At 41.8% G+C, this 12,543-nt stretch overlaps 1 protein-coding gene across 1 annotated transcript in view; it reads right to left on the bottom strand.

Annotated features, from left to right (window-relative positions):
* The window catches only part of LOC120034814 (zinc finger protein 19-like), a 295,463-nt gene that overhangs the window by 62,987 nt on the left and 219,933 nt on the right, over window positions 1–12,543 (bottom strand). The gene's annotated exons all lie outside the window — the stretch shown is intronic.

Raw genomic sequence — 12,543 nt, 5'->3', positions numbered from 1 at the left:
ATTATTTTTATTTTATTTATTTTTTTACAAATGAATTAAATTAAAAGCTGAAATGTCTAAAGTCAATAAGTATTCAACCCCTTTGTTAAGGCAAGCCTAAATAAGTTCAGGAGTTAAAATGTGCATAACAAGTCACATAGGTTGCATGGACTCACTCTCTGTGCAATCATGTTCAACATGATTTTTGAATAACTACCTCGTTTCTGTACCCAATACATACAATTATCTGTAAGGTCCCTCAGTCGAGCAGTGAATTTCAACCACAAATTCAACCACAAAGACCAGGGATGTTTTCCAATGCCTTGCAACGAAGATAACTTATTGGTAGATGGGTGAAAAAAATATACATTGAATATCCCTTTGAGCATGGGGAAGTTATTAATTACACTTTGAATGGTGTATCAATACACCGTCACTACAAAAATATGTGTGCTTCCTAACTCAGTTGCCGGAGAGGAAGGAAACCGCCAAGGAATTTCACCATGAGGCGAATGGGGATTTTAAAACATTTACAGAGTTTAATGGCTGGAAGAGTAATAACTGAGGATGGATCAACAACATTGTAATTACTCCACAATACTAACCTAAATGACAGAGTGAAAAGAAGGAAGCCTGTACAGAATACAAATATTCCAAAACATGCATCCTGTTTGGAATAAGAAACCAAAGTAAAACTGCTAACAACTTTGTCCTGAATACAAAGCGTTATGTTTGGGGCATATCTAACACAACATCACTGAGTACCAATTTTCATTAATTCAAGCATGGTGGTGGCTGCATTTTGCTATGGATATGCTTGTCGTCGGCAAGGACTAGGGATAAAAAAGAAACGGAATAGAGCTAAGCACAGGCAAAATCCAAGAGGGAAAAACCTGGTTCAGTCTGCTTTCCAACAAACACTGGGAGACAAATTCACCTTTCAGCAGGACAATAACCTAAAACAAGGCCAAATATACACAATATAATTTACAATGGAGTAGCTTACCAAGATGACATTGAATGTTCCTGAGTGGCCTAGATAGTTTTACTAAAATAGGCTTGATCATCTAATCCAAGACTTGAAAATGTCTGTCTAGCAATGATCAACAACCAACTTGATAGAGCTTGAAGAATTTAAAAAAGAATGTGCAAATATTGTACAATCCAGGTGTGGCAAGCTCTTAGAGACATACCCAGAAAGATTCACAGCTGTAATCGTTGCCAAAGGTGATTCTAACATGTATTGACCCGGGTGTGAATACTTATGTAAATTTGATAGTTATATATTTAATTTAATACATTTGCAAACATTTCTAAAAACATGTTCACTTTGTCATTATGGGGTATTGTGTGTAGACGGGGTGAGATTTTGTATTAAAAATATTTAATACATTTTGAATTCAGGCTGTGTTAAACAAAATGTGGAATAAGTCAAGGGGTATGAATACTTTCTGAAGGCACTGTATGTGCCTTATACCGTGTGTATCAAAAAATGTCTGGATGCAATATTCAACACTGAAATCTGTTACTCTCAGGGTTTGATCTAAACATCAGAAGCTATAGAGTGGAATGGTTTTTCTGCTGGTGTATCCTGAGGTAGCCCCTCTCTGAGAACCTCTTCCAGCAGTGAGTACAGGCGAACGGCGTCTCTCCCGTGTGGATCTTCAGGTGCACATTCAGCTGGTACTGACGGGAGAACCTCTTCTCACACTGGGGGCAGCTGTAGGGTTTCCCCCCCTGTGTGGACCCTCTGGTGCCACCTCAGGTCACCAGCCTGGGCGAAGTGCATGTGACACTGGGTACAGCTAAAAGGTTTCACCCCAGTGTGGACCCTCTGGTGCTTCTTCACATAGTTCGCCTCAGCAAAGCGCTTCCCACACGTGGGGCAGGCATACGGCTTATCTGTGTCCGTCCTCATGCTTGGCCTCCCACGTTGTTACCCAATGACACCAGAGGAGGTAGAAGCAGGAGCCACATTTGAGCTACCTCCTTGACCTCTAGCCATTGTTTGGGCGTTGTTGGGATTGTGTGCTGTGTTATAGGCTAAGTACCTCTTGTGGAGAACACCCATCCTGACCCTGTCTGTATTGGTGGGGTAACCATGAGGTAACTGAGGAAGGCTAGACCCAGGCCCAGGTCTTCTATGAACCCAGTCACCAGGTAGTATACAAGACCCTGAAGTAGAAGACATACTTTCTGATGGACTACCACCAGGGGGGGGGGGGCTTCCGTCACTCTCTGTGAAGGCTGAAGCCCAGGGTGACATGCTCTGTTCATCATCGATACTGTGCTGTTTGTATCATAGGAACAGGAGGGTCTCTATCAGCCACAGGATGTGCTCCCTCACTGCACTGAAACTGTGAAGAGAAGGGTCTGGGCTGCAGACTGGATCCCTGACTGTCTCTCTGATGACCACCAGGACTGAGGTTGTTCAGTCCACCTGTCCACTGGTTGTGTTCTGCGTGATTGTGGAGTCTTTGTCCCTCGTGGTTCCGTCCTGATTCTGAATCAGGAAGGAAGAGTGACAGCTCCTGATCCAGGGTCCTGATCCAGGGCCAGGGTTTGTGACCAGCCACTTCAGAGGTCCAGTCTCTCCAGCCAGCAACACCAGAAATCAGCAGGTCCTCATGGACTGCAGACTATAAACACAAATTGAGCAGAAGAGCATATAAAGGTTTATATAAGAAACTATTTGCTGTAGACACAGAAACATGACATTATATTATAAATGGTAACCACAGTCAAACCTATCTCTAAAATACCTAACAATATGAACCCATTGGAGTTTATTATAAAAATGTCCATATCTTTTGATTCAAGAATGAAATATACTTATTTGGTTTGACTGAGATAAGGAAAACTCAGTCCCTGCAATGATACAAATATAACCAAATCAGTCAGCACAGTTTTTATTTAATTTCAACAAAATTGACATAGTCACATAACATGAAGTATAGTACTTGTTATGTATCGTTTTGTACAATACAAGTAGAATAACTTCTCACTATGGTAACACTTTACCTTTTCTGTAAAGCTGGTACCCTCGCTTTGATCAAATTAATTTTAGAATACTTTGGGTTCAACATTACATGGATCTTATCGATTTTGTCAAGTGAATTAAGGCACTATCATTATCTCACTATAAAACACCAGTATCAACCTAAAGGGACATAGTTGTCACTCTTCATCAGTGAAGCATTTTTACAGACAGAATCACACCAACCATAACCATATCATCTACTCTGCCTCATCATACTCATTCTTTCCTCAGTTCACCTCATCTAGTTCCCTACTATATCCCAAACCAACAGAGTGAACTACAAACACACTAACTAGTCATTTATTACATGCCACTATACTGTGTGCATTTTCTGTTTGTGTATCCTGAGGTTGCTCCTCTGAGAACCTCTTCCCGCAATGCTTACAGGTGAATGGCCTCTCTCCCGTGTGGACCTTCAGGTGCCTCTTCAGCTGGTGCTGGTGGCAGAACCTCCTCACACTGGGGACAGCTGTAGGTTCTCCCCCCTGTGTGGACCATATGGTGCCTCTTTAGGTTGAACGAGTGGGAGAAACTGGCCTGGCACAGCTGAATGATTTCTCCACTGTGTGCATCCTCTGGTGGATCTCCCCTTCTATGGGGAAACTGAAGGACTTCTCACAGAATGAACATGGAAGCGCTTCTCTTAGGCGCTGCCATCTTTACTGATTCTGTCTCTACTACTGTCATTTGTCAATGGGCTTGTGTAGCCATTTGGTGTTGAGGCACTGGCATTGTCTGAGGTCTGCTTTAACATTAGGAGAGTGTGAGAAGGACGAAGTCCAGGGAGTGTCTGTGTTGTCGCAGGGTCCATGTTCCAGTTGATAGATCCTTTAGAAGGCAGGCGGAAGGCAGAACCTGCTAGGGGGTTAACCTGAGGTGCCATCAGTCTCTCTGTATCACAACTATAGGAGCAGGATGGAGCATCGCTAGCCGAGTCTGTGTCTGTTCTCTCCCACCACATACGGACACCTCCCTGTCCCCGCAGACCAAATCTACGCCTCTGCCTGTTCTCAGACAGTTTGCTGTCATGGAGACTAAGATCGGATGTTGTTTTGTGTTTGACTGTCTGTTTCTGGTTAAGAGTATTGTACCGCAGCTCAAAGTTGAGGGCGCTGTCCCATCCACTGACCTCCACTATGTCGCCTATGGTCCTGGCCTGCTCAGTGATGTCATCCCCAGAGTCCTTGGCTGCACCTGTCTAGGTCTGGGAATCCAAGTTGGCCACCCAGTCTCCACTATTAGCCTCCAGCCAACCACCTGCAGGAAGATGTTAGAAAATAGACTTTACAAACATGGCAGAGAAAACTCTAGTTTCAAGTTTATACATTATAACATGTGTTTTTGGATGTAAACATAGGTTGTATTGATTTCATTTTATGAATGATGAAAATTCAGACAAAAATTCCCAGGTGCATCACTATTCTCATTGAAGATATATTACTGTATGTAGGCTGTATGTATTTCTCCCTTACCTTGCTCCCCCATCTTTAGTCCACTCAGCAGATCAATGCTCTCTGGTTCGTCTTCTATTGTCTCCTCTTTGACTAGCAGCAGATCAGGCTTCCCATCCTCCATGTCTACTAACTGTAAGAGATACAGAGTGAGAGGATGTTGGATCCAGAAATCTGATATGAGCATCTTCTGGTTGGGCAATGAGGGATTGCTATGAGTACTATGCAAACATGTTAGTTGATTTGATTACTTGACACTCTTTAATGGTTGGATATTTCAAAAGCATGGTCCCACACTTAAGACAATTTGAGTCAATACCTGGGCCCGTATCCACAAAGCGTCTCAGAGTAGAATTGCTGATCTAGGATCTTTCCATATAATTATATTCATTATGATCTAAAAGGATAAACTGATCATAGATCAGCATTCCTGCTCTGAGAGGCTTTGTGGATACAGACCCTGACCTAATACCATTCAGACAGTAGTTCACAGTGGGCTCACCTCAGTGAGACTGTGTGTGGTCCTGTGCTGTTCAACTGGTTCCTCTGTGGTTTTGGGAGGTTGTGTAGTCCGGTTGTCATCCATGACCATGTTCCCCTCAGGGTTCCCCAGACCCTCTTCACACCCCCCCTCCTTCACCAGCAGCACCTCTGGACCTTCCTCCTCCTGGAAGGAAGAGGTGATACAGATTACACCAACATACACTCCCTCAGGTACATACACACAGGTAATAAATACACTTTAAACTTGTAAGGGGCCATACTTGTGAACATTGATTATTTCCTGTAACAATTTCCGTATCAGCCTAATAAAAGATCTTAAAGAGCGCCCATGAAATCAACCAATCCCATTAAATGGCCTATGTGGCATTGATAAGAGTCACAAACATTTATTATAGTGTGAAAATAGGGCAATCAGTCTTGTCAAAAACGACGTTTGGAACCAAGTGCGTCACAACGAGTAAATTAAGGGTTTTTGGATTACAATTATGTCAACAAATCATCCACAATTTTGCCTAGCTCCACGTGCAACTCGCCCCATCCGCTTCGCTTTTCAGAATGGGGCTCTTTTTTCCCACCATCACCGCCGTTTATGACTAAAAAGCCCTGTGTGGATTGACCATGACTCCACACCCAAAGTTATATGGTTTGCATGCCCTGCCGAAGGATCCTAGTATTCGGAAAGGCGGTTGGAGTTCGCCAGTCCCCTCTGCACCACCAGTATAGTAACGCTAGCTTGGTGTGCAACGTTCGGTGGTGGTGAGTATAACCAGAGATACTGTTATATGACCTCTGGCATAATTTAGCTAACGTTACTGCTGGTTAAGTAGCTATCTTTTGACAAAGCGAGGCAGGCTAGCTAACGTTTTAGCTATTGTTAGCATAGCTAGCTAGTTACAATAGTTCATACTGCTGGTTATATAACGTTATCATTTGACACGTCGGATTTGCAAGTGTCTTCTGTACGTTATTTACAAGGGCAAAACTAAATAATAAATGCAACTATGGTGATAGTTAACTCATGTGTGGGTCTGACTAATACGATGAACTAGGAGCAACAACCCGCAATGGCGTCACTGGCCTGAATCCAATCTGGAGCTACAGTCAGTCTACATCTATAAAGCATATCATTAGGGTTTCCACATCCACAATCGGTTATATGGCAAAAATGAATGTAACATTTAAAAATGTATGTTGGTCTTATTTTAAGGTTACGTTTAAAATCACATTTTAATAAGATAAATTGTAGAAATAGACGAGGTGTTTGACTTTGTGGCTGTGGTAACTAGTGACGACCTAGAATTAGCTTGACCCGAGTTACTGCCCTGATGACACAGACGGCTTCAGGGCAGTAATATGTGTTTTATATGAAAGGTTGTATAAAAAATGCACGGTTTGTTAAACTATTAGGTGAATTACCCAGTCAAGCAGATACAAGTAGTACAGTCATTTTGGTTGTGAAGTGCATTATCAAAAAGCTTTGTCATTTCTTTATAACAAAATGCAATTTACCACTTGGCTGTCTATTGTATAACCCTAACACCACCTCATAAGATGAGGAAGTCCATTGTTTATGAGGATTGCTTGCAGCAGTTTTTCAAGAGATATCCAGTTTGCTGCCAAACATGCAACATAGAGAAGACCAGCAAGGGGACCCTCAGCATCACGCAGACATCCCCTCGCTGTGAGCATTCCTATAAATTGAACAGGATGGATGCTTGAACAGGGAGGATGCTTGAATCGGGTTGGTGACATTTGACCTGGTCAAATGTTTACCGTTCTATTTCAGCGAGCAGCTTGGTTCCACCATTCGAGTCATAACCACCATTGATAATGTAATCAGTGCTCTGTTTGTGTGTGACTGACCAAACACAAACGGGGTGCTGGCAAAGACCTTACCTCATTTCTCACCTCTTGCCTGCTCACCAGCGGTCATTGATGGGGAGACCAGAATTAGGTAGGTTTAGTCTGACCTGTTCAAACTCCAACATAGTTTGTCATATCACCTATTCTAACTGCTATTTGGTTATAGAACACTGTGTATGTGTTCACAGATTAATCTATGGTGGCAGCACATGGAGAGATGTGATGGAGTCCTGACCGACAGGCTTGATACTGACGTCTCTGAATGGAGAGAGACCTGGCACTCAACACATCCACAATGTGGGACAGAAGGTGATCACAAATAATACAGTACAGCAGAAATGTCCAGTATTTGCAACACCCTTTTCATTCCATTTGTCACGAATAAACTCTGATTCAACTCTGCCTAGTTCTACAGATGGACTGTAGATGCTTTTGCCAGACGGCAGCCCGTCGTTTGATGGGGAGACCATAATTGGGCAGGTTTTATCTGAGTTGTTCAAACTCCAACATAGTACCTGTTTGTGTGTCCGATATTACCTATCCTAACTGCCATTGGTAATAGAACAGTGACTATGTATGTGTTCACAGAAACATGTATGGAGTCAGCACATGGAGACTTGCAAGATGATGTGATGAAGTCCAGACTAACAGACAGGCTTGACACTGATGTCTCTGAATAAAGCGAGACCTGGCATTAACATTTTACTAGACAATTTTTACTTGTATTGCCTTTTTTAAATTATTGAATGGTATCAGTCAATATGTGGAGGGAGAAACCCTGTGTATTCTGAACCAGGATTAGGGAACTCCTGTTGTATATGGGACACCACACAGGAAGGTATGACCACTCTGACATGTTTGCCAAGGTAGCCCCATTACTACCAGACAAAATGCTGATAGGCACAGTATCTGCTGGGAATGACAATGAAAGTTTCACATTGTTATATTAGCAGAACACTGCTTCTATGATGTTATGTAAAGGGTGGTTTATTCTACATGGACCTGTTACTACATTTTAAAGTAATCAAAACACTTAGTAAAATCTTTGAAATTGTTGCATGTTGCGTTAGAAGCTGAAAATATATCTGTGTCCATCTGTATTCCCAGTCATGTGAAATCTGTAGATTAGGGCCTAATGAATGTTTCAATTGACTGATTTTCTGATATGAACTAACTCAGTAAAATCTTAGAAAATGTTGCATGTTGTGTTTATTTTTGGTCAGTGTAGATATTCTAAACTGAGTTAGTTCATATAAGGAAATATGTAAATTGAAATAAATGAGGCCCTAATCTACAGATTTCACATGACTGGAAATACAGATTTGCATCTGTTGATCAGATACATTTTCAGCTTCCAGGAATTGTGTACAGATCCTTGAGACATGGTTCCGTGCATTATCATGCTAAAACATGAGGTGATGAAGGCGGAGGAATGGCACGACGATGGGCCTCAGGATCTCATCATGGTATCTCTGTGCATTCAAATTGCCATCGATAAAATGCAAATGTGCTCGTTGTCTGTAGTTTATGCCTGCCCATACGATAACCCCACCGTCACCATGGGGACCTCGGTTCACAACATTGACATCGGCAAACTGCTTGCCCACACAATGCCATACAGGCTGTCTGCCACCTGCCCGGTACAGTTGAAACTGGGATTCATCCGTGAAGAGCACACTTCTCCACTGTTCCAGTGGCCATCGAAGGTGAGCATTTTCCCACTATAGTTGGTTACGACGCTGAACTCCAGTCAGGTCAAGACCCTGTTGAGGACGACAAGCACGCAGATGAGCTTCCCTGAGACGGTTTCTGACAGTTTGTGCAGAAATGATTCGGTTGTGCAAACCCAGTTTCATCAGCTGTCCTGGTGGCTAGTTTCAGACGATACTGCAGGTGAAGAAGCCAGATGTGGAGGTCCTGGGCTCGTGATGTGAAATGGCTAGCTAGTTAGCGGGTACGCGCTACTAGCATTTCAATCAGTTACGTCACTTGCTCTGAAACCTAGAAGTAGTGTTGCCCCTTGCTCTGCAAGGACCGCGGCTTTTGTGGAGCGATGGGTAACGACGCTTCGTGGGTGACTGTTGTTGATGTGTGCAGAGGGTCCCTGGTTCGCGCCCGGGTCGGGGCGAGGGGATGGTTTAAAGTTATACTGTTACAGTTACATATGGTCTGTGGTTGTGAGGCCCATTAGACGTACTGCCAAATTCTCTAAAACGGAGGCGGCTTATGGTAGAGAAATTAACTTTTAATTCTCTGCAACAGCTCTGGTGGACATTCCTGCAGTCAGCATGCCAATTGCACATTCAACTTGAGACTTGTGGCATTTTAGTAGCCTTGTATTGTCCCCTAGCACAAGGTGCACCTGTGTAACGATCATGCTGTTAAATCAGCTTCTTGATATGCCACACCTGTCAGATGGATTATCTTGGCAAAGGAGAAATGCTCACTAATGGGGATGTAAACAGATCTGTGCAAAAAAGTTGACAGAAGCTTTGTGTGTATGGAAAATTTCTGGGATCTTTTATTTCAGCTTATGAAACATGGGACCAAATGTTTACATGTTAACCAACACTTTACAAAGCTAAATGTTAGCGATTCCCATTACACAAGCTTGAACATTTAGCTCTATGCTAACCTCACCAGGTGGCAGTGATTTATTTCCTGTAAAAAAAATCCGTATCAGCCTATCAAGACCTTTAACTTTTTCTCCACAAACCAATGGCATTTCTTAAAATAGGACAACTTGGCCACCAGAGGAATACATTTAAACCTCAATTGAAGGTTTACTTTTGTTCCTCTTCACTTGGTCTGTCTCAAATGTAGATTGACAATATTACATAATCGTCGCATCCTTGACTAGGAGACTTACTAAAGTAACATTTTTGTATATATGTCAAAGTCCCACGTTTTTGCTTATCCGTTTCACATACATCCTTGTGCTTTTACGGAAAAAAAGATGAGGCCTGTACAACATTTAAATTGAATGTACATTGAAAAAAAAGAGGCAAAAATCAGTGTCATGGAATTGTCATGTAAGGTAACCATCATTGCTTTCCAGGTGGCAAACAGCGCAGAAGCGGTTTAGTAAACGCCAGTGTATATTAACCGCGGGTTCGAACACCCCTCGCTGCAAGCCTTTTCGGTAAGATAAATACTGTTCACTGCTGTTCCACATGTGACGAAGTGGATGATTATAATACACATATCATTGTATATGTAGGTGTAGGCCTACACGTCTATGTAATAGAGCTTATACTATAGTAGTATCGATTATTTATGTAGCGGTGCCAGTAGCCTATGTACCGGTCTGCATTTTTACATTGAATTAATGGATTTCACATGAGGGTTCTCACACATTGTCGAAGTGAATTGAAGTGTACCATACAAAGTCCCATATGCATTAATAAGTTAAAGCATAAGGAGGACACTATCTGACGTGAATGAATGTAGACTATTGCTATATTCGTGATCGGAATTCCTATATTACAGAATATGAGAATCAGAGTTGGATATCTTTGTCAAATATAAGTAATTCACCATCTGATACTGATAAGTGTCTTCCTCCATTAAGACTGTCGATTTTGAATATTTTACATACAGTAGGCTAAGTGTGGGTTCGGGTCCGGACTCACAATACATTATTTATTTTTTTAAATAACTGCAATACTCCCATCTGTTGGATGATAGTGAGTGCAACCTGTAATCCTACTCTATTACACTTGAATGCTCGTCAAGTCAAATAACGTGACGAAGTAGATTATTATAAATATACATATAAAACGTAGGCCTACATTTACGTGTACAATTCCATATAATATAGCCTATGCAATATGATTATTAGGCCGTAGCAGATTGTTTGTCTGCAAGGCTGAAGAAAAAGGTAGCTCCTTATTATATGAATTATTCATCATAAATTTCAAGCTGTAGGCTACGTCCCTTCTTAACACAAAATAAATGGAATTTCAAAGGGGGGGAAATCTCAAGTGAGATTCGAACCGAGCTAGTCACTCTACACAGCAATTTGACCAGTAAGTCAAATACACGTGATGTAGTTGCTATGATTATCAGTGTGCGGTTATACGTCCAAGAAAAAGTGTTGAAACACATCCAACTACGTTGACGATTTTAATTTGTAAATACACAAATTATTACAGGAAATAATCAAGGCCACCTCGTGAGATTAGCATAGGACTAAATGTGCAAGATTATGTAATGGGAACAGCTAACATGAAGCCTTTAATCATGTGCAACTACGTCAATGATTTTAATTGGCGGATGCTTCAATTTAACCTCAAATTTTTGCAAATATGGTCCCGGAGCGTTTACCCATCCCCACAACGTGGTTACATACTGTGGTTACAGAATGACTTCATGGTTGTTAAACCCATCATGGTGGACATAAATATGATGGGAAAGAGGGATACCTAGTCAATTGTACAACAATGCATTAATGTGTCTGACGCATTGTAGAGATGTGTGTAAATATAAGTCCACTATGATAAGACAGACAAACCTGTCAGACAGACAAACCTGACTAAACTATTTGGACGTGTAGAGTAGGTGTTTGTTAGTGTGGGTATATTTAGTAAGTGTATACTGGTTATAAAGCGCTGTCGGGTGTATGCAGAATAGGGTGAGATCAGATGTGATGTACAGTACCAGTAACCACCTACTCATTTTTTTAATTACTATTTTCTACATTGTAGAATAATAGAAGACGTCAAAACTATGAAATAACACGTAGAATCGTGTAGTAACCAAACAAGTGTTAAACAAATTCTTCAAAGTAGCCACCCTTAATAGCTTTGCATTCTCTCAACCAGCTTCATGAGGTAGTCACCTGGAATGCCTTTCAATTAACAGGTGTGGCTTGTTCAAAGTTAATTTGTGGAATTAATTTCCTTCTTAATGCGCTTGAGCCAATCAGTTGTGTTGTGACAAGGTAGAGGTGGTATACAGAAGATAGCCCTATTTTTGGTAAAAGACCAAGTCCATATTATGGTGAGAACAGCTCAAATAAGCAAAGAGAAACGACAGTCCATCATTACTTTAAGAAATGAAGGTCAGTCAATGCGGAACATAAAGAACTTTGAAGTGCAGTCGCAAAAACCATCAAGCAGTATGATGATACCCAGAGTTACCTCTGCTGCATGGGATATCATTAGAGTTAACTGCACCTCAGATTGCAGCCCAAATAAATGATTCACAGTGTTCAAGTAACAGGCATCTGGCCTTCATGGTCGAATTGCTGCAAAGAAATCACTACTAAAGGACACCACTAAGAGAGAGACTTGCTTGGGCCAAGAAACACGAGCAATGGACATTAGACCGGTGGAAATCTGTCCTTTGGTCTGATGAGTCCAAATCTGAGATTTTTTTGTTCCAACCGCCGTGTTTTTGTGAGACGAAGAGTAGGTGAACGGATGATCTCCACGTGTGGTTCCCACCGTGAAGCATGGAGGTGTGATGGTGCTTCGCTGGTGACACTGTCAGTGATTTATTTAGAATTTAAGGCACATTTAACCAGCATGGCTACCACAGCATTCTGCGGTGATATGTCATCCCATCTGGTTTGTGCTTATTGGGACGATCATTTGTTTTTCAAGAGGACAATGATCCAACACACCTCCAGGCTGTGTAAGGGCTATTTGACCAAGAAGGAGAGTGATGGAATGCTGCATCAGATGACCTGGTCTCCACAATCAC

The sequence above is a fragment of the Salvelinus namaycush genome, chromosome 42 (genome assembly GCF_016432855.1).
Source record: "Salvelinus namaycush isolate Seneca chromosome 42, SaNama_1.0, whole genome shotgun sequence".
Lineage (NCBI taxonomy): Eukaryota > Metazoa > Chordata > Actinopteri > Salmoniformes > Salmonidae > Salvelinus > Salvelinus namaycush.
This window is presented reverse-complemented; position numbering and strand designations above follow the sequence as displayed.